The 21,079-nt window shown below is 41.3% G+C and overlaps 1 protein-coding gene across 6 annotated transcripts in view; it reads right to left on the reverse strand.

Annotated features, from left to right (window-relative positions):
- The window catches only part of GNAZ (G protein subunit alpha z), a 66,707-nt gene extending 45,928 nt beyond the window's left edge, over window positions 1-20,779 (reverse strand). Inside the window, exons 1-8 of one of the 6 annotated variants that reach the window (XM_069030548.1) lie at window positions 20,607-20,779; window positions 18,582-18,676; window positions 17,206-17,258; window positions 16,796-17,058; window positions 16,542-16,610; window positions 7,612-15,615; window positions 7,296-7,384; window positions 1,822-2,016 (exon numbers count right to left, since the gene is read on the reverse strand). The gene's annotated coding sequence lies outside the window, so the exon portion shown is untranslated. Of the gene's footprint in view, window positions 1-1,821; window positions 2,017-7,295; window positions 7,385-7,611; window positions 15,616-16,541; window positions 17,059-17,205; window positions 17,259-18,581; window positions 18,677-19,900; window positions 20,133-20,606 lie in introns of those variants that run through there. The other 5 variants (XM_069030549.1, XM_069030547.1, XM_069030546.1 and 2 more) reach the window with 5 other exon arrangements.
- Window positions 20,780-21,079: the final 300 nt, after the last annotated feature.

Consider the following 21,079-nt stretch of genomic DNA (forward strand, 5'->3'; position numbering starts at 1 on the left):
TAAATTCAAAACCAAGGCCTGCAAGTGAAATATGAAACTGTACTGGAGGCTTACAAAATTCAAGGTAGTACCTCCAGAAGACTTATTCAACTCTGCTCACCAGTGAGCTGTGAAGTGACAAGCACATAATCTCAGACAGAGGTGTAGCATTCTTTATGTAGCATGCGGAGTTTATTCATCTCTGTAAGGTCCACTGCCAGAATGAAATTTCCATGGCTTACACAGAATTAATCAGCTGTTTTTCCTTATAAGCATACATATTACACAGAAGGGGATTCTTGTCTGAAAATATAAGTCAGTGCTTTGGTAATGAAAGATAGCATGAGTTTTTCTCCTAAATATGCCTTATAACTAAGAGGTTTTCTTTTGATTACACCTGTCACTGGCTTCTTGAAGACTGGATCTTCATCCTTCTATACACATAGGCCTCTCCTCTGATAATGTCCTTTATCCAAGGGCAGGGATCTGTGCTTTTTGCATGATAGCTTCCAAACAAATGATTTGATGGAGACAGCCAAGTAAATGGCAAAACACTCTCTGTTCTGCAGAGCTGTATCTGTTCAGCTGTCAAATCTGTGCCTGTTGAAGAAAAGCGAGTATTTCTGCCTATAACAGCACCTAAGCCATCAGCTCGGACTTCGAACATCTATATCCATAAAGTCAGAAAAATTTCCCCTAAGTTCAAAATACACACTCATTTTTTGCTCCTCTGTGATCCACAAGTAGGTATTCACAGCACCTGACCTGCTGCTGTGACCTTTATAGATGAAATGTTGATGGCCACCCGAAGGGTGTGACCCACAATGGCGCGAAATAGAGCCCAAATAAAAATCAAATTGTGGGTGTGATGTTATCAGAAAATGGATATAAACAATTATAAAGAAATGATGGAGGGAAAACTAGTGATTTTTTCTCAAATCTTCACAGGAAAATGTGGAGATAGGTCTGTATCTTGCAGAATAAATACTGCAAGAACACACATTAAACAACTTCTACAGAAACAGCCAAAAGCAGATCAGATCAGTTCTATCAGCAGAAATTAAACCAACATGTATTTATCTGGAGCTCTCTTAGCTAACAGTGAAGGCTTGGGGGTTTTGTGTATGAATCACTCACCCAAAATGCAAATGCAAAGGTACCAAAAAACTTGTGGTTCACAAGTGCAGATGGGAGCCGTCCACAGGTGCAGATTAATATAAACCCTCCTCATTCCTTCACATACATGGGCACGCATGGAGAGGGAATGCATCCAGGCTCTGCAGAGCCACACATCCTTCCAATGAGCAGAGTGACTGTTACCAGGAGGATTTATTACAGAAATTCGGCAGCAGGAGCCTTTTCTGATAGAATGTTATCCAGGCAGCATTTCCCTGGGAGGAGGTGTTACATAGTGTGGAGGTTCTTCTCCCAACACGCAGATTCTAATGGATTATCTTTCTGAAGCATTAAGAGAATGCAACGAATCTTATTAAGGCTCAGGTATTGGCTATTAATGGGTTACAATTCAGGCTAGGAAAGGGAGACCACTTCATTTTTAGAAAAAGGGCCCAAGCTGAAGCAGCAGCTAATAGAAGGCCAGTATCCCTTGAGAAGGTCATTTTCACTGTATCAGCAGCCTGTCTCCCCTTACTATTTTTTGTCTACACACAGTGAAATGTTCCTACCTCACACTGACACTCATATTTTTTATCCAGCAGAAGCATAGCTGATTGTTTCAAAGTGGCATCTTTTCCTTCTTGCTTTAGAAGTGCCTTTTTATTTTGGAAATGTTCATCACTGAACTGGTTTAAGAGAGAAGGAAATACGGAATATTTCACTCACCTCTCCAGCACCAGGCAGGGCGCCTCCACCTCCTCAATCCATCAGTACAAACGCCCGCATCCACTGACGCCTCTCCTCTGCTTTGGCCCTTTTTCACATCAGCATCTATGATTTGCCGAGCAGACACACCGCGACTGCAGGGACTAGCCCCACAGCCCCAGCAGGAGCAGGAACCTGCCCTTTCCCATCTTCTCCCTAGAAAACACAACCGTAAAAACCCGGGCTGTTCTAACGGCGGCAGTGGGAACACTTGTCCGGCGGCCCCCCGCGGGAGACAGGGAGGTGCTCCGTGCTCTCGCCGGGGAGCCGGGCAGGGGGAGCGCGGGGCTGGCGCTGGAGGAGGAGCCGGAGCCGCCAGCCCGTTTCCACGCCAACGGCGGGGGTACCGCGGGCGGGGCGGTGGCGCGGCCGGCGGGCGGCTCCGCTCCAGCTCCGGCTCCGCGGCCGGGCCCGCAGCCCCCGCAGCCCCCGCCCCGCCGCGGCGCAGGAGCTGGGTGTTGGCGAGGGGTTTGTGGCTTTTTCCCGGCTCGTACGCTCCGTTGCACTCGCTCGTTACATAATATGCGGGTACAGACGTGCCGCGGGCTCTGCCTCTGCTCAACTGCATCCGCACCCGGGGCCGCTCCGCGGGTCCATGTTCGCTGCAGCACAGCAGTGCCCGGCTCTGGCGGCAGCAGGAGTTTTATGATTGATTTCACAATGCATGTTTTAGGGGGAACGAGTCACATACATCTTGGAAGGATGCGGTCAAGGGTAAAGGGAGAAAAAACTGTTTCTTTAGTTACATAGAATTTATCTACTGTTTGCTTTCCACTTTTGCCATCACTCAGTTGCCCTCAGTACTGGGCGTATATTTTTTTCTGATTTTCCCCTTCTGCCTTTTGCATTTGTGTATGTGTAATTTACCACAGCTTTTTTAAATTAACCATGAGTATAATTTTTTAAAATCTCATTAATTGATTTACCCAATTTATATTTTACATTTTTCCTCGTGTCTTTTTCCTTTTGGCTACAATACCGGTTGCATTGTTGAATCTGCAGCCCTGATCAAATAGCTGATTTCTCCCTACACTGCTAATTTTATAAGCTTGATTTGTTACTGATACACTTCTGCTGGAGATAGAGACTCTCACACACAGATGGGATGCAGGCATTTTTTTCCCACAATAAGGCTAACATAATACGAAGCAGAAAGCATCTGATTCCCGTGAATGATAGCACTTCCAGTACTGATATTATCTGCAGAGCTGTAGCATTGACAAATTATAATAATGAAATACTTTCATGTAAAAATCAGTATACCATGTAGAGGAAATTTTCCTATAATAAGGAATCTTAGACATTGTTCATATTAGAAGAGTTTGCCAGTACATGTAGACTGGCAAATTTGTTCTAGTAAAATTTGTTAGAAATTTCATGTACCTAACTTGCATTGTTCTCCCAGCAAAAAAATATTCAAATCATAAATTTGACCTGCTTTAATAAAAATATCTCTATGGTCTTATTTTGAAATTTTAGTTTTCGATATACATGCACAAACATCTCAGTGCATTTATAAGATCAGACAGTGGTCAATTAAAAAATTCTAAGTGTTTTGTTTTTATATATACTCTCTACTTGCAAGTGCATAAATCCCTGATATAGTTATGTTGGCAAGGGAATAGAATAAAAAAATGTATCTGTGGTAACTGAGTAGTCTAGATAATAGGATAAAAGAACAATAACAAGGTGTACAGGTTTAATCTGCAATTCCATAAAGAACAAGTAGTTACTATAGAAACTGTCACATTACATGTATCTTTAGTATAGTACTTGATATGTGAGAAAAGGCATCTTCCACACACTAACCAACTGTGGCAGAAATAATAGCACCAACCACCATCATCCTGGGTAGGAAGATCGTCGTTTGCATGCTGTCTACAGAGAGTGCACTTTTAGGCATTTTCCATTGCTATAACAAAACACCTGCTTTTCTCCAGCTTTGAGGGAGGCACCAGACCATAGATCAAATGTTGGCAGTGAAGGAATTACAAACATGCAGTACCTGAGTAATGGGACAGGTCTGAGAAGTTTGGGGGCTATTATTTCAACACCACCATATGGGAGCTTGCTGTTGATTAATGGCAGAGTTAAAAACCAACTTCTCCAAAAATGCCTCAGCAGATATGTCTAAGTTTTCTTCGGTCTTGCCTTGTCCTGCTTCCAGAAATTCTCAATTAGGGCCTTTAAGCATGTATTGATTGCATTACATCTAGCTAAGCTCCCACAGGAATCTAAAGAGAAATATGTCTCCAAGTAGCATAGACAGGTGATTAAATGCCAAACAGCACAGAAATCCAGGTCCTTAGCTCAGGACTCTGAATGTTGTGTTTTGTATATGGATAGACTGAAAACACAGAAATAACTATAGAAAGTGAATCGTTTGTGTGGAAATATAAAGAGTAATTTTAGGGACCTGTGGCAATCTGACTGGTTCCCTTTCAGTTCCCTTTCCCATGTCAGGGAGATCACCATTTTTCCCCTACCAGAGCAGGCTTGAATGTGAAGGGAGCAGCATTTGACTGTTGAGGTGCAGCATCCAAAATGCAACTTCCTGGGCCTGTTGGCTGCAGGAGTTTCACTCAACTTGCCAGTGCTGTTCATTGACCAAAAGCCAAAGCCTTGCCTGTTTACTGTTGCTTTCTACTGGATCAATCAAAATAGATGCATTCATACATGTTTATTTTGAAGACAATAGCACTAAAACAAAAGCGTGCTCTTAAGTGGAAAATCCCATGGGGATTTTTCTAATCAATTACCCTTTATTATATCATGACAACATCAAAATATTTATATGCACACATGCAATGTTCTTGGTGAATGTACATCTCCAAATGATAGAGGGTAAATTGAGAGGCCACATCTGGTCTCTAATAAAAAATATAATAAAACACATTTTGTATTTCATTCAGTCTTCTACCAAACACCCTCTTTTTAACAAGCAATTGTAGATCTGGGTTAGATATTTATAGACAGGTCTGTGATTCTCTCAGCATGAAGAACTGAACAGAACATTTAAAGGAGAATAAAAAGGCTGTATTTTTATTTTTAACCATTTTTCTCACGTGGAAGAGTTTAAAATAGCATCATGTACAGATGATTGGGATCTGATATTTATATCTATCTGATATATTGTTGCTTTTTATCAGTGACTGTGAGATGGTGGGGAAAAAGTCATGAATGCACTTTCTATCAGGAAGTATCAGCCTGGCATCATTTGGCTTTATCATTTAGGATGAAAATTCACTTTCTACCAGGATTTCACCCTTTTATCTTCTCTCACCCTTCAGGTAACTGAGGGTTTTGCTTAATATCAACAGTTTACTCTTCCTATGAGACCAAATCATGAGAGACATTTGAGAATGTGAACCCAGACAATGCATTACCTCTAATATCTGAATCAACTGAAAAAGGGCTCCCTTAAAAAGAAAACAACAACCGAGCCCTGCAAATGTTGAGTGCTTTACATACCTTCCTTCAAAGTTTTATTATGTACCTACTGTGTTTGCAGCTCAGTCATTGTTTCAGCTGCTGCATCAGCAGTTGCCACTGAAGCCAAGTTTAGAAAAACAAACATTAAATCCAGCAGCTGTAGGAGAGCTGCTTTCCTGGAGCCCTGGAAGATACCCTGGCTTTCCTGTGCAGGAAACTTTACACAGCAGTCCTTGCTTATCCAAGCTTTGGGGTGGATACATGGACCTCTACTCCTTCAGAGCCTCCATAGGAAGAAAGCTACAGAGATACTGTGAAATAAGGTAAAGGAACATAGTTCTTTGTAAAGAGCCCATCCTTCAAGGCTGCATTATTATGTTATTTAAAAAAAAAAAAGGCAAATTAAAGTACTCCATGCTCATTTTTCACTATTAAGGGCAAAGGAATGGGGAAAAAAACCAAAACCCCTCAAATTTTAACCCAAATTGGGAATCACTTAGTAAAGTATACAACAAAGGATCTGTGAAGGTTGAACAGACAAAATCACTTGAGATCAAAATACAGAGATATTTGGGAATTACACCCAGGAGAGGCAATTAGAGAGTGCCAGGAATTTTTTGAAACTGAAGCTTTTAAAACAAATTGTTCCAGCTTCAGAGCTTCTGTTTTAGTGGTCTGAGCAATGTGGTGTTGGTTACTCTTAGGGTACCCACTTCCATCCTGCAGTCTGCCTGGCTGGGGGTTTTCTACTTCATAAGAATGATTAAATATTCACTGAAGAGTGGCTTGAAAGTAGGTCTCTCCCACTTGAGGATACAGGTAGGCATTTAGTGGGTTTTAAAAATTTTTGTAATAACACAAACAAACAAACAAAAAGAAATGTATTGATTTCAAATATATTTAGTTTTGCCACTTATGTTCTTACCAGCTAAAGAAGCATCAAATTGGGACCTCAGAAGGATTATATATATTTTAATAGATACTTGGAATAAACGTTATAATTGGACTTCACATTTTCTTGTATCCTCTACTTCATATGAGAACCACAAGATGTAACTACAATTTCACCAGGCACTGTTATTTATCTCTTCTACAACCTCCTTGTGTTTGATTAACAGAAATGATTTGGTAGTTTAAAAAAAAAAAGAAAAAGACTGACAATTTTTTTTGAGGAGCAAAGGTAATTCTGGGAAGCTATGGAAGAAGAGCTGGGGACATCCAGGTAGCTTTACTATGAGGACTTCAAATGCCAGTCCAGTTCTTCAAAAATTTGGAATATTGCAGTCAGGACTAAGTAATTGGTTTAGACAATTGTCCACTTATTCGATGTCAGGTCCACAGGTGGTTTTGCATCTACATAAACTCTTAAGAGTTTCCTATCTATCTACCAACCCATTTATGAAGCACAAAGTAGATACACAAAGTGTATTCTCTGTTTCTGTTTAACAGTGTTTTGAATCCTCTGTATATAATGTTCTTATAGATAAGCACATAAGTAGTACTGTTGAAGTGCCTGTGCTTAATCTGGCATGTTTACAGAAGCTAGACCTAATATTCTAGTCCAGGTTAAGTAACAGGTTCATTATGCTGTTGTGCCCAACATTTACTGGCGAGGTACTTCAAAAAACAAATCATCCTCAAAGCAGCTCACACCTTGGCAGGTGTATTCAATTAAGATTTTTAAATTTTTCACTGCTTGAAATAAAATATAGGCTAAAACACACTGGAAAGCACTATTGTAGAACCTCAGTCAGAAGAGAATGCAATTTTCATTGAGTAGCAGAAAGTAGTTTTCCTTAAGAACATGGCTTCCCATGGAAAACATGAAATGTGCAAAGTAGCAGAGTGGAAAGGGGAGGCTCAATCTGCCTTTTCCACACAGCTCCACTCACGTCGTGCAGCCATCTGGGCCTGCGGTTCTAATCAAGATGTGTTTCTTCTACTCTCATTTCAAACAAAATTGCCAAGCTGGAGCATCTGAAGCAGAAAAGGATTTCACCCACCTCTAGTACTGTATTCTTCTTTTCAGGAGGTTTTATCAGTTCTCACCAGTCAATTATGCTCCTCTTGGCACCAGTGGAAGCAGTGTGAACTGTAGGATAAAATTGTCTTATTGCAGCTTTGCCAGCATGTCTGACCAGCAAATATAAGCAGTGGATTTGTCAACACTACAGTTTCTCCAGTTCCTTCTTCTTTGAAATTTCTATCAGGTCATTTTTTAAACTAAACTAAACTAAACTAAACTAAACTAAACTAAATCAAATCATAAAACCTCCCACCCTTCTAACAATGGAGAAAATGTAAAAAAGAAGTGCTTACACAATGAGACTGCATTCATGTTCCCATTAATTTCCTCCTGTTGTCTTCTACCACTATTTTCAGTCTTTCAGTCTGTTCAGTTTTCAGTCTGTGCAATGATTCATATCTTCAAAGTAAGTTTATGTTAATGTTCAGGACAAAATTCTTCAGAATGTGACACATAATTAATTCTAGATATTTGGTTGCTTTAAGCCTCTCATTTTTAATGTTTGACAGTAGTATAATCAAATCTCTATAGGCAACTTCCTCATTCATATACCTCTGTTTCTGATGGATTGCCATTCAATTGTACTATGGAAGTTCAGAGAATACTTTCACCATCTTAATGACATGTTTCTCCTAAGGAACAAAACTGAAAAAAATGCTGTTTAATGCCTGAGCATGCATGGGGTTAATTCACTAGTTACAGAAGGTGAACCTTAAAGATAACCAAGATGTTATCATGGTTACTTGGCTATGTAATGCCATTTTGTAATGCAGAATTCCAGTTGCACAGGTGTAACTTCCAGGTATAGAAATTTTGGATCACTGAGAAAACTGTTTCTTGAACTTCATTCACATTGCTTTAATTGTTGGGCCCTCTGTCCCAAAAGAGGAAAGATTTATTTTTCTTTCAATCTATTTTCTCAGCAGAAGTTCTGAAAACTTGCAATTGTGCATTGGTCTCACATTAGGGGCTTGTAAGGCAGTTGGACTTAAAAGGTTAAAACTCTTTTTATTCTTGTAAAGCACTGTAAAATGGCTCTGGATGGTTTCTCAGCTGTTCAACTGACTTACTTGAAACAAATGTTTGCCTTTAAAAAATGTTCTCATGATAAAGATACTTTGTCAGAGAAATAAAATCCAAGCAATTTCCCAGTTTGTGTGATGAACACGCATGGAAGATCGGTGAATGCATACTATGTGTATGCACATGCATTCACAAATTTAGGTACATAGGAGGTCATTTCATTGGCCCTCAATGATTTAAATAGTTAAACCCACTCCTTTCAAGCAGCCAATTACAGCCAGTCTTAATTACTATCAAAATGACAATTTTTTTAAAGTAACTTGTTTCTTGGATTTTTAAATTATACCAGAGAAGCTAATGCAGATATATCAGATGTAGTTTCTATTTTAATTTTTTCAGTGGTGCTTTGATACTACAGTTGCACACACTCTAAAGCAAAATTTCTAACAACAAAAACAAGATATGCAGGAATCTCTTTCATTCTTTACTGAGGCTTAGGAATCTCTTGTTTATCAGACCAATCTTTCCTGTTCCTTGTTAATGCTGGAAACGTTTTGGGTTTTTAAAGCATCCTCAGAGGCAGCCACATTATGTGTTCCTGCAGGGTACTGCAGACTTTTTAATATTTTTATAACCTTAATTTCTGTTATGTCTTTCATTCAGACAACATCCCAAAATCCTGAGTATGGGAAAAATTCTCAGTAGCTTCAAAAGCAGATCACATAATGCTTTTATAAAGGTTATAAAATTTTATAAAGGTTTTGTATTTTTAATAAGGATCTGACAGACACTACTGTTGAGGTTGTGATTTTGTACCTGGTAAATCCCTAGGGCTCTCATAAGATAAACGCACCCAGCCAATGCTCACATTTGAAATGGTTTGATACAGAATTGTTTACTATTTCTAGTCTGATCCAATCTCTGCAGTGTTTTCCTCAGTTCTCTTCATATCCCAGTAGCTCTTCAGTTCATGTAAACAGAGACTTCCCACCCCTCAGTCCTTTCAGATAAGAGACACCCTCTGTCTCTAGGCATAGTCATCCTTTGGGACACTACTGTTTGTTCCTGTTAAATTGTCATGGAAATACGGAGAACTGTTCTTGCAAAGAAGAGGAAAATATTCTGGTTTTCAAAGACGTCAAGAGAATTCTCCTCTTCAAGTAGAAGGCTTGGTGAAGCTGATGGGTTATAGGCAGGTGATTAAATTCATTTAATGTGGTCTGCCTCCTGCTCCAAACTCACCAGAAAGTTCAGCCCAGTTTTATAGTATTTATAGTATTATATTTAATCTACTCCCTGACACAGCCATAATGCTGGAAGCACTGCAAATCAAAATGCTGAATCTTAACATTAAATAAGATACTACAAGGTTCTCAAACTGTGCTCTTGTGACAGGTGACTCAGAGATCTTCCCAGAATAAATTGTATTTTTTCCATTTAAACAGTAGTGAGCAAGGAGTCATTAAGGAAGGTGTGCAGGGGCAGCATCCCCTGCGCTCATCTTGCCACTCAAGGTATCACTCTTGTCACAAAGGAAACATCACCCGAAGCATCACTGTGTTTGCCAGTGTCTATGATATAGGGTGGCACTCACAAGGTTAATAAACCCTTTATTCCCTCTAAAATGATGATAAACTATTGCAGGGCGAGCAAGAGAGCTGCTGGTCTGGGAGTTTTGTCAGGATCATTTGGCTCCTCAGTCAGTGAGTTCCCACCAGGCTGTCACAGCTGGGTGTGATGCCAGGCAGCAGGTTATCTTCCCACGATGTCTGGCTCTGCTTTGCTTTTCCTGGTTTTCCCCTTCCTAAGCACAAATACCTTTACTGAGCATTTCAAATAGTTGTGTGACCATCGCAGAGAGACATCCAGAGTGCCAGCAAAGATTCATATTCTAGATAATCTGTGTTTCCATGTTATTTTTCTATGTTCTATTACACCAGTCATCACTTTGTGGCCATGCATGAGGCACATGCTTCAGACCAAAACAAACATATTGAGTTTAAAACCAGCATTTTTAAGGAAAAGGATTTGTAATGTGATTTAATTGATTTATGTAATTGAAAACCAAACCAAAACACCACTGTTATGTACTATAAATGACTCCTTTGTCTTCTACAAAATTTAACTTGTTTACATGCCCTGCAGCCATACTCAGAACAGAATAAGGCAACTCCTCTTTGGGCCTATTTGAAAAAAAATCAGGAAAGGGAGGATGAGAGTGGCCAGAGGGTTATGAGAAGGAAGAGATGAGTGCTCAGATAAAAAGCAGCCCAAGGGAAGATTAGAAGTTCTCAGAAAAACAGATCAATAATGATGTTAACTATGCAGCTGCAAATGCAACTATTTGCATTTTGAAAACATTTTTCCCCAACTACTTCACTGGGCCCAGGGTATCTAGAACACTCTCTGCAATAGATAAATCCCCTCTGAAAGGGCAGTATTTTAATGAAAAATTCGATATCCTGAGGATGCCACTGTATTTTTCAGTATAGAACTACTCAAAACCCCAGCTTACCTTCTCCTCCTATTGCTCGCTCACTAAGATCCATGGATCTGAGACTGCTCTAATTTACAAGTGACTCCCAAACAACTTGCCACTGATTTTGCCTCCTCCCTTTTCCCTCCCTAGACCTTTCAACCTGCAGTTCCCCTGCTAAAACCATGACGAATTTCCATGTGGAAATTTGAGTCTCAATGTTAGGTAGTCTTTTTGTTGTTGTTGATGGCCTTTCCTCTCCAACCTCTTTGTCTTCACCACACTGAGACTTTTGACAAGGTCAAACAATTCATCTTTTTTTCTATATTTATATCTGGGAAGCTCCCTCTAGTAGCATGACAGCCTTTCAGCTCGGGCAGCTTGAGAAAAACAGTAGACAAGAAAGCTCCTGGTACAGAGACCTGGCCTGGTAAAACAAAATTAATTAAAAAAAAAAAATTAGAACATCTCTAATGTTCAGAAAAAATAAGCACCAGTAGCCCCAGAATAACTACTGCTTAATGGCTGCACAAAATCAAAGCTGTTCTAGACAACACTGTACATTATCTCAGCAGCTTATAGACACAGACACAAAGTGGCTTTGTTGGGTTTCACACCCAGGACTGCAGTGCAGTAGTAAAGGCCATCACTAAAAGAAGACATGAAGTGCAAATGCAATGAATGAGGGATGACTGAGGCAAAGAAAGTCAATAAACATTAACTGCAAGGAATAAAGCCAAGGGCCAGTGAAAGCAGCCCCAGCTGGGTGAATGTATTGGTGGAATATATTAAAGATAATTGAAACACAGACACTAAGAAGTGAAACCTGAATGCTGGTAGTACTTCCTGGCTGTATGATGATAAAGTGATCAAGAGAATTGAGAGAACCTAGCAAGGAGGTCCTGAAAAAGAGGGAATTGCAGGAAAGTGAAAATGATGGGTTAAAAACTGGCTAGTAAGTATTTGAAAGTGAGTACAAAAAATAGGAAAGAACAAAGTACATCTCCCTTCATGAAGGAAGTAGAGGAAATGCTACAGCAGCAGTTGTTACAGTCAGATGGAATGTTGAGTTAAATCAAGCAGTGGTTTCTCTGGGCTCAAGCCAGAGTGTGTCTGCTCTGTTCGATGAAGGTTTGTCCCAAGGAACAGTGGGATCCATGGGAGTTAAAGCTACACACAGGTGCTTGTGACAGGCAGTGTAAGCTTAAGTCTGTCACCTCTGATTCATTACTCTTCCTCTGAAACTGCACCTCCCAAACTGCGATTTTGTATGGATTTCCACAGCAACCTAGAATTTAGAAGTGCATGTGGGGACTCTGTGAGCAGTCTAGGGATCCCAATTTCATGCACTCAGGCCATGGAGTTTCTTTTCATGAAAAACGGCAGGAGGAGTTCAGAAAGTTGCCTTTGAAAAATCTTGTCTTTCACAGGCCATCTCAAAAGACTGTTGAGAAGTGTGGCTAAAGGAATTCTGGGCACAATTTAAAGTCATGTGAGACTGCTTTAGTCTGCTTCCTTGGGAGCAGTTCACTAGTGGGTTCCCTACTGCCTGGCGTTCCATAAGGCACGGAGAATTCCCAGACATATTCCTGCTGTTGTCTAACCTACCAAAATCTTTCCGTACTATAATGTCCAATCCAAACCCTAGCAATCCTTGCCGAGAGGGTTGATGCTGGGATGGATGAGCTGGGCCTCCTTCTCAGGGACCCTCCAACAGAGTCCTTTGCCAGAGCAATAGTGCAGGTGCCCCTTATCACATCCTTCTGCAGGGACAGTATAAATGGGCTGGAACTCTTGGACAATTTTCTTTTGTTCCTCCAGGGAACAATATAGGGTTGGTTGGGGTTTTTTTCACTGTGAAAGCGCCACCTCCCCCGTGCAGTGACACACAGAGCCACAGCTTCAAAGAACATTATTTCACTGTCCTTTCCTGCTTTGCCTTTCTAGCACAAGGAGAAATCCTTGTTTGTAAGATGCTATTAGCCTTCAAAATGAATTATCTCAGAACTGGTTTTCTTATTTGAATTCTCACAGAAACTGACCTCCAAATGTAGTACAGATAGTAAAGCTGTAGTATCACCCCAAGGCATTTCCTTTGCTCTGGCATTGTAACGTGGATCTTAATAAGTCAGTAACAGAAGAAGTTATTCAGTGTTAGCAAAGCCTCAGAAATATGTACAACAGAATAACCTCTAGATTAGAATAATGTTTTTCATGCAATTGTCAAATTGAGGGATTTCTCCTATGCACTACCAAGGGTCGTTAAAATCTCTTTCCCACTTGTCTCTGCTGTGGAGATTCATTTGAAAATACCTTGATGACTCTTATCCACAAAATTTCCTTATCTAACCACATATGAATCACTTTGAAAGGAGCCACATTTCTCTTAGCAACCAAAGAATCAGTCTTAGCAACAAGACAAGCTGGAGAATTTTGTTTTCACATAGTTACTTGTGGACAGTACATTCTGCTTTCCCCTGGTATTGCTGTTGCAGGGTTGACTTAGTAAAGGGTAAGAAATGGTACAAATCAGACTCTTACTCATAGCAAAGACATCACTTGCGGGGCAAATTATGATGTCTCTGCCTTTGATATTATATTTTAGGAGCCAGTGCAAGAGTACTGACTGCTGGAAAGTTCTGAATTTAATTTTTTGCCTGGACAGAACTACTACAAAGAAATGTGTGAGGAAACTGACTGTTCCCAAAATCTTAACTTCCCCCCCAGAAACCACCATGGAAAATCAAAGAGTGAGCTTTAAAGGCTAGTCTGCCTCTCTTATCATCTGTTCATGTTGAGAACAGTTGGGAAGGCTGGATAGAAGGTGACTTTGTAATGTATATATATTTCCTATATTTTCCTTGCAAGAATAATTTTGGCATAAATCTCAATGACTCCTGATTATAGTGGAAGAAACTGGGGACATCAGAGCAATTGTCATGTTGGTTATTACCTGGTCCTGATTTTTTTACAGGCATTTTGGGGAAGCTTCCTGAAGAAGCAACACTAAGATGACATAAACAGGGCAGTGTTGGAATAGTTTCCATCTCTCAATCCCACTTCTGTGTAAGGAATTGAGTTCCCACATGTCTTTTGATCCTCTGAAGAAATTCCAGGTGCAGGTAGCAATAGTAACTGCATTCAGCCCTCAGCCATGTTCCTTCCCTCTCTCCTCTGCAGGGGCTGGTGGTGTCCTGCGGGCCAATTTGATTCCCCCACTGGTCCTGAAGTTGAAGACAGAGTTGGATGAGATCCAAGAGTTAATCCTTGATACCCTCTCCAACTGTCTCCATGTGGAAGTTTCTGAAGCCCTGGCAGCTGGTGTTGTTACTGTCCTGAAGGAAAAGCTCTCACACCCCTCCACAGCCACCAGGAGCAAAGCAGCCTGGGTCCTGTTAGAAATCAGGTAAAGAAACCTCTCTAATGCTTACGTCCAAAAAAGAACTAATTCCGGGAGTAAATAAATGCCATTCACTTACAGCTGTGTTCCACTACACACTGAAGCTGCTATATTTCACACATAAAGCACTATCAGCCTGAATGCACACATGGGTAAAACAAAATGGGACACACGAGACTTAAAAAATTCCTAACTGTTATAAATCTCTGAAGAAAGCAGATGCTGATCAGTCATTCCTTCTCCTTCTGTTCATTTTCAGTATTGGCACTGGAATCAAGATTTTTTCCTGGTACAGCACTGCTAGGAAAAAATTCTTGCTTGAAAAATCTTGTAGAAACAGGATTCTGACCAATACGGAGATAGAGAGAAGCTCCCTTATGTTTTTGGAAAAGCGCTCTCTCTCAGAAAATTAAAGGTCCTGGGAAACTTTCACTGTGATTGAAGACAGAAATAGTTTTCTGCCACAGGCTGCCACATATGTCGGTGATGGATCAGAAAAAGCAATCTTTATATTAAATTTGTGTATCAGAGAATGGATGAAATGAACAATTTAAGTCTACTGTCCTGCAGTCAGAAGATATAATAAAGGTGTTCAACAAATGTCTAGTTTAAAAAGGTCTACAGATTATGTAGTTTACATGTCAACTGGCACAAAACCTTTCCTCATGTCCTATAATAAAGCGGGGTCTTAGAGGAAAAGAGTATAATTAATGTGAGTCATAGAAAGAAAGCAAAATGCAACTGAAATATGGACATGAGCTACATTCTCAGTCCCTGCAATAGCTGGGCCACATTAAATACTCTCCTCATTAGAGAGGCTGGAGAGAAAGAGATAAAAGTGACCTGGTAGAAGAATTCATTTCAGCCCCTTGATTTAGCAGGTTTTAAAATCTCTAGAGGCTTCACCAGCGAGGTTTGTAACTCCATTGCAATTAGGACCAGCAACACCCTTAATCCTACATCCTGTTACATGCAGCTGCCCATCAGTGTCCAGTGTACCATAGAAAGCTTTTTTAAAAAATCCAGATATCACCTAGAAATAACCTAAAATCCTGTGAAGCTCATCCACCGAGGTCAGTGTGGTATCCTCAGGACTGTGTCAGCACATGGGTTCAGCAGCCACCAGGCACAGCCATCCCCTCGGGCGCCTCGGTGGCTGGGCAGCAGCAACTGTCCTGTGCCTCCCAGCAGGACAGGGGCAGCACAGCAGGAGTGGGACAGTGCTGGTGGCACCGGGGGCGGGGCTGCGGGCTCCAGGCGTGGACAGAGGCCGCGGGGTTGCACGGGCAGCAGGCGCTGTTCAAGGCAGCAACTTAACCATCTTCTCTACACAGCTCTCATGCAGAGGGGAAAATCGCGGTGTGTAAAGAAGGGGTGATTCCTCTGCTGGTGAGCCTGCTGGAAGACACACAGCCCGAAGTTCAAGTTAACACAACAGGAGCGCTGATGTTTGCTGCTGTTACACCTCAGGGTGAGAGACAGAGGCAGTTCTGTCGGGGTACCTCCTAGAAATCGAATTCTAGGGCAACTCAGTAACAAAACAAAACATTTGCCCCCCCCTTCCCTACTCCCCAAGTCCTCAGTTTCTGACAGTTTTAATGCTCGTCAAGAAACTCTAATATTGGGGCATTTCTTTATAACTGTCTTGAGCAACTGTTGTTGCTTCCTCAGTGCCTAGGGGGGACAGGATATTCCACATTTCATTCCCCTGAAGTAGGCCGAGAAGTTATTTATCTACCTCGCCTGCATCATTACCCTCCAGAGGGCTGCTCCAGAGGGGGAACGTTTTCCATTCAAGTCAGACCACACAGAGATCCACATACCTGGAGCTACACTGAATCACCAGTGCTCAGCAGAGGAGCGCTGCTTTCTGGAAACATTCTGGGATTAGAGGTAGCTCCTCTCTCACAGCTGGGAGAGCAATGAATATTAATAAGCTCTGTAGCTCTCCCAAGTAACTTACATGACACTGAAAATACTAACTGCTAAATTTCCAGTGTGATGAATGAGTAATTAGACATTAAGGGCTCTTAATAACAGCAGTTGTGTTCCAGTCCTCCTCTGCAAACCTTTCTCGGGCTTCCAAAGACAACTCAGGAATGGATCTCGGTCTTTGAAGTATCTTTAAAAATGAAAGACTGGAGGATGTTCTTAAAGGCACCTAACACACTCCACTCCCCCTCACCCCCCTCCAAAACATAGTTTTTTCTATCATTTGGTGCCTCACTTAGATAATTTGTTGCAAATGAAATACTAATGTGCAAGGCAGATAAACTTAACTATGAAAGATCTTTTTCCTTAAAAGTGAACAGCTGGGAGCCAACCTTGGTCTTTGAAAGAAGAGCATGTTCTGCCTCTGTGCACTGCACCCCCAGGGCTGTTCAGAGCTGTAGCTGGGCAGGGAATGGAACGTATCAGTCCGAAAGGATGTTGATTAGATGTCATAACACATTTCAAAGCCAGTTTATTTCCCTACAGGGAGATCCTCAGCTATGGGTGCTGAAGCCATTCCACCTTTACTGAAGCTGGTTGCTGAGGAAACCAGCAAAGCCCGTTTGAATGCAATCAAAACCCTCACCCTGCTGGCTGAGCTGCCCGAGGGCCGCCAGACACTGCTGGATCACAGGGACACATTTCAGCGGTGTCTGGATGATCCCAGCGAGGCCGTGCAAAGAGCTGCCCAAATCGCCATCACCGTGATCGAATGGAAACCCCTCTGCAGCCGGGATCTCTTCTAGAGAACTATTGCCCTCTGTTGTTGTCTGGCTGTAAAAGGTCCATGATTACATGAGACCTTCAACACCAGAACTCTCTTCTTCACTTAGTCTGGATCAGTTCCTCCTGAGAAGTCATTTGCCAACAATTTCACATCGATATTGCAGGTCACAGTGGAGAAAAAAACGGAGAAAAAAGTTAGGAAGTGTGGAGTTCTCCAGTAGGAGTTATTGCCTAAGTTACCAAGAATTTCTTATGATACAAGACACTAACCTTTTTTGTTTTCTTCATAATGTTCTCTCTTTTCTTTTTTTTGAAACCTCAGCCTATCGAGCATTAATCAATAATTAATTATGTTAGACAGAAAGATTCGCAATTAGCCCCTCCAGCAGTCTTGTCTGTACTGACAAATTGAAATCACAACGGGAATTTACATGAATTTTGCTGCAAACATTTGTTGAACATGGGATTAAGACCAAAGTCGAAAAGCCTTTACTAGGGTAGCCTTTGGTAAAACTAAAAGAGGGCCAGACCCCTCTCCTCCAACAGGAGAGGGGTCTGGCCCCTATTTGGAATTGCTGATAGTACAGAACAAAACACCTCAGGGTTTGAGCTGAAAGGCAGTGGAAGTGGTGGGAAGTTTCAGTAGCATTTTATTCACTGTGAGTTCAAGGCTGGTCACTAGAGACGTGTTGCAAACTTCTGTCTGCAGTTACAAGAGTGTAGTTTAAGAGGCTTCAGCAGGAGGCCTGGGCAAAGAAATAACACATGAGCAGGACAACCCTGGCCATTCTCAGCCACCAAAGAAGATGTGACAGAGCAGCTGGCGCAGCTTCACAGCACATCCCATTTGTTTTCACTTGGGTTTTATTCTCACATAGAAGTTTTATATCTAGAATTGTAGCTACAAAGAAGCATCAGGTTTATAAAAGGGGTTATTTGTCAGGGCTGCTTTTCCATTCAAACCCGTACACACAGTATAAACTCTTCCTGTAGGAATGATTACAGTTAAAATGTTTCTCTTCCGTAATGTAACCAAAGGGTGAATTTCTTCTCCTATAAAGATGTGATTTAAAAGTATTGAGTCAGTTGGATTCATTCCCTCCAGGCAGGATCTTGGAGGAACTCTGCTTTTTAAACACATAAGGCACTCGTACGTAATACATATTGGTGCCAGAGTGCATCCAACTCAATAAGAGAAGCCAGGCAGCTTTAATAACATGCTGAAGGACTAGAGCAGCACAGTGTACGCTCAGCTGCTCTTACGGGTAACAATCGTCATTTTAGCCCAGTTCTAACCTTGTCACAGCCTTCCCCGATAATTCAGGTATTGCCCTTCAATGAGTTCCCAAAATAATTAGCTTGTTCACATGCAGAAATAAGGCCATCCACACTGAACTGCTCTGAGTAGAAGAAATTCAGCTGACTTGGACCTTAAGTACTGCATTCCAAATATCTGCCTGATCAGTGCTTTAAAGACAATATAAACTGTTCCCAAAAAAGCCCCTACATGGATCAGTGTTCTCATCTTACATACACACACAGTACAGAAATGGAACAAAGCCTCAGGTGAACTCTGAGATACGGACACTAGTGGTGCCCTCCCACATGTCAGCCTTTGTCTCAGCAATTCTTTGGCACTGTTATACCTGACAATATGAAACCATCATAGTCCAAGCACGACAGGAATTCCCTTGGGCTGTTCTGACCACGTGCTCCCTCTGTAAATGCCAGAATTCAAAGTCTGCGTACAGAACAGCCACAAAACACTGTTAGTTGAGGTTTTCTACTTACAAAGCTGCATTGTTGACAAAAAGGTTGCAGATAAAATAATTGAAAGTCACATGCTCTGCCGAGGGCTAATTCCCTGCTTTGGGATGAGAGACAAGAGTCCCTAGTTCATGAGGCTGGGAATTAATTAGCACTGTAGGTGTCAGTGAAACAGTTGCCTGGATCAAAGAAACAGCTGATGAACACTTTCCCTGGACTGACTTAGCTTTCAGCTGAGAATACTCCATAATAAAGCCACCACAGACTCGGTCACAAAAATGTTGAAGATCTTTTTGAATCACTTCATGCACATTATAAGTACTTAAATTAACATCTCAGGATCTGGCATCTCACACTCTAATTAAACTCACTGTTTCAAAGGAAATGCTGTGTCTACACCAAGTCTCTGGTTTTAGCACTCTGCCCTCCCCAGTGCTCTATGCTCCAATGGCTTTAGCACCAAGGCAGATTTTTAACATCAATGAAAGCATTTTGCCTTTTTAGCTTGAAGCCAACAATTATTAAGGCCCAGTTATAATCAATACTGGAATTAATGCAGTTACACTCTACAGAGAGTGAGTTTTCAAACCAGTTGCCCCACAATCCTCAGCAACACCAGAAGACAAGACAGCTGCATCCATGGGAAACAAGACCTCCTGTGGAGTCTTGTGTCCCACCCAGGCAGAGTTAATGTTGAATTTTTTCTAACAGCTTCCAGAGGGTTAAGAATGTCATGGCTCTTTGCTCTTGAAACTACAGACTCATTTCCCCTGTCCCTATATGCTTTCAGAAGGCCAAGGGTTGGAAACCATTCTGTCATGCTCTGGAAAATTGCAGCTTTTAATTCCATGTCTTCATGTTCCAAAGCAGGAAGTATATTTGCTTCCCAGCACTACATTTTCTATTAAAAAAACATTAAAAAACCATATAGTGAGAGATTTGTCTAAGGACAAAATAGTCTGGAAAAGTCAGATTTGCCTAATTACATTAAAACAGAAGGGCAGGGACAGCTACACACAAAGGTAATATGCTCAAAGCACGGGACCTATTTTTAGCAAGACAAAATTTGCAACTTGAATGAATAAAACACATTCTATTAATTTGTTTTAGGATGCTTTGCAAATAAGCTACATTTTTAAAGTTATAGGGTCCAGTATTGTAAACAAAAATACTACACAGAGTAACAACAAACTCTCACCACAGCTTGAAGCTCTTCCAGGTACCTTAATAAAAGTAGGGGAGGTACTGACCCAAGCAGGCACAGCTGCTCTGGCCTCAACTCTGCCAGGTGGGGAGAGGGTGGGCATAGGAGCTCCAGGGAAATTATTCTTTCTCAGAGCTGCCCCCTATTTTTTTAATAAGGATGATAACCCAAGGCACTGGTTATACTTTCTTGCATCAGAACAACAATTAGAAATTGGAGTGAGTGAAGTTTTGCTCTATCCTTTAGGTTCTAGAGCACAGGCCTGCAATACACACTCCATGAGAAAATGCCACAAATCACCAAGTAAAACCTGGGGTTTTTTGCATTACCCATCTTTCTCAGCAGTGTATTGCCCACTGTTATTAAATCTGGGACTATGGATTTTTGGTTCAGCACAAGCAAAGGTCTCTGATTGCTGCTCCCTTCTTTCACTATGGGTTCTCTGCTCCCCCAGAGAACACTGCAGGGCAGGGCACAGACACCCGCAGCTGGCACATAAGACCACTAAACAAATTAAAACACCCAGAAGCTTTCCTGAGAACAGCTTTGCTGTCACCCCCACAACCTGCAACCAACCCTTCTCTGTGCAGTCTGGCCCCAGAAACATCAGCTCTAAAGTCCTCTGGCTCAACACTTCAAACCAATGAGCTCAAGTGCCCTTCAAAGTCAATGACTGACAACACATGGATTTATTGTTTACCTTTGCTCCTCAGTTTTGTTTTGTCTTTTACTTCATATGAACACTGTTGGTTTTGGATATTAAGGTGAGGGAGCAGGAGCTGAGGCCTCAGCAATCCCAGCTGCTGATGGGGCTCCAATCACCACAACTGCCTGCACCTGAGGAACTCAGCCTTGTGCCATGGCCTAATTCAACATGGGCAGACAGTCTCCTTAAAAGCAAGCCATGGTTACTGCAATTTATTCCAAGTGAAGTCACAGACCTTCCCTCCCCCAGCATTCCAGTGCATGAGCTTTTTCAGTAACAAAATAGGAATAAACCCAAATTCTGAGTTCTAAGAACAGAGTGTTCTCATCATCATTAATACTAAACATTTGTGAGATACTTGGATACATTTTTGTGGACCATATAGAAAAATTTAAACATAAATGAATAGCAATTACCCTTTTCCAGGATTTTTCCTAAGAACTATGTTGTAATTCTTAAATGGAAGA

The sequence above is a fragment of the Aphelocoma coerulescens genome, chromosome 15 (assembly GCF_041296385.1).
Source record: "Aphelocoma coerulescens isolate FSJ_1873_10779 chromosome 15, UR_Acoe_1.0, whole genome shotgun sequence".
Classification (NCBI taxonomy): domain Eukaryota; kingdom Metazoa; phylum Chordata; class Aves; order Passeriformes; family Corvidae; genus Aphelocoma; species Aphelocoma coerulescens.